This window comes from Argiope bruennichi, chromosome 10 (genome assembly GCF_947563725.1).
Source record: "Argiope bruennichi chromosome 10, qqArgBrue1.1, whole genome shotgun sequence".
Taxonomy (NCBI): domain Eukaryota; kingdom Metazoa; phylum Arthropoda; class Arachnida; order Araneae; family Araneidae; genus Argiope; species Argiope bruennichi.
The window spans coordinates 5,844,117-5,846,454 of NC_079160.1; positions in this window are offsets into that span (position 1 = coordinate 5,844,117).

Sequence of the window (2,338 nt, forward strand, 5' to 3'; positions counted from 1 at the left end):
TTCTGCAGAAAGTGTCATTTTTTTTTTTTTTTTTTTTTTTTTTTTTTTTTTTTGAAACTGGTCTGAGATGGTGCTCCAAAAATGAGCAGTAATACTGCACATTGACGGTCTGCTGTGGAGGAACGGTGTGCGTTAGGATGACACCATCACAGTGGCACAAGAGAATCAGCATAACTTTCACATTGCTGGGGTTCTGAAGAAATTTCGAATTTCGTGGTGACTCGTAATGACGCCATTTTTTTGATTGACGTTTCAGGTTTCGCTGGTACGATCTGGCCCGTCTCATCCAGCGTAATAGTACGGCGTAAAAAAGCCTCTCCTTCGTGCTCATAGCGCTCCAGGTGGGTTCGAGCAGCATCGTATCGTAGCCATTTCTGCATTTTCATCAAATGATGTGGAACCCATCGTGAAGCAATTTTTCTCATGCCCAGGCGTTCCTTCAGAATGTGCAGCACAGTCGTATGCGCAAATCCTGTCTGTTGGGCCAGCTTACGAATGGTGTGGCATCATCACTGTCCATTAGTGAGGCAACAGCATGCACTTCTGCTTCGCTGACACTAGGACGACCTGGCCGATGCATGTCTGTCACATTTTGGAATCCTTCATTGAAGGCTTTTACCCATCTTGCAACAATTCTGTAAGTCAAAGCAGATTCCCCGCAAGCCTCTTGAAGCTCTAGATGACATTGTCGTGCTGTACGACCTCTGGCACATTCAGTTTTTATCCAACTTAGTAGTTCTTGTTTTGAAAACATCCTGACAACTCTTACTTTAGACCGCAAGCTAATACAAAGATCAGTTCTTCGCGTCACTCCGCATGCGCGTGATGTAGGAAGGACGAGTCTTTTTGCTGAGAGGTAAGATAGGTATGTAGCTAACGTGTGGTATATGTGACATTCTTTGGTTTTGTTTGCGTGGCGTTTTTACAGCAGTGTTGCCACTATTAAGTATATGTTAATGTTATATATGTTAATGTATATGTATATGTATATGTTAATGTAATGTTATATTTGTAATATATGGAAAGTGAATTTATGTAAGTTCAGATGGGGAGTGTTGCGGAGGGTGCACAGATGTCGCTTCCGCCTCTTGTTTGCATAGTGTTTGTCAGCAGCCATCCCCCGAGAACGGGGGCGTGCGTGGCAGGCACAGAACCCAACGCATAGAATTTGGAAAAAGGGCCATGAACATTAAGCTTTATAAATAGTTTAATTAGTATATATATTACCAAGTTATCGTTAATAAATATTTAAAAAAGGCACCGATTTTTGAATTTACTAAGCACCTCCACTGAATACAGATGCAATAATTGGACATTAATATCGTTCTGGAACGTTCCTTTTATTTCACTCGGCTTTTCTTGAATTGCTCTCGAATATTGTTTCGCATGTATTGCTCGATATTTCTTCGATTAAACTAAACAATGATTCTGTTATGCTACTCGACGAGCAAGTGGAAAATACTTATTGCTTATTAAAGAAACGTCATCCCTTTGAAAACTCTTGGAGGGTGAGAAGATGGATTCAAACAGGAGTCCGTAATCTGTATCAATAAAAATGGGTAAATAATTTATATTTCATAGACTACTTAATAAATTTTCTTCACATTTTGCTCCACTTTTCTGTTCATAAGAAGAGTTTGAATGGCAATTCCTTTAACAGTACATTTTATTAATTCAAAGTAGTGTTCTCATAGATGGAAAATCTGTTTTTTCTTCTTTAATTCCGATAGAATGAAAATATCTTAATTTATTTCATTTGTCTCAAACTTGCCACTTTCAATGTTTAATTGAATTTTTATTATTAATTACATATTCTAATAATTGAAATAAGCCTGTGGTAGTAATTGATACGATCCGTGAGTCGACCAGTTTCCCAAAAGTTATGGAGTTTGGAACGAAGGCTCTTATTTTTTTCTTAAAAATAAAATCTCAGGAGTGAAGAATATTCGTGCATTGTGATATTATATATATTGTTTTTTAAAGCATGAAGCCTTTTCACCTAGAACAATAACGGACACAACATTGAGAAAGTCATCAAAATCAAAATTTTTGCAGCTTATTCATACCATTCTAAACATGTGGACTAAACAATTTAAGTCTCTCCTTCATTCAAAGAATGGATCGCTCCTATGCATGAATCATTCGCATTTATTTTGCATTTTTCTTATTTTTGAAAAAAGTTAATTGTCGTCTGCGTCATTCCGCCGACGAAACCAGAAATGCTCCCAGAATCAGCCTCTCCATTTTCTAAAAATGGAATTTTTGGCGAGTAGTGCGAAGGAGAACCGGCAAACCGTAACGACCCTACTGGAATGGATCCGTCCTCTCTGCCTGCAGT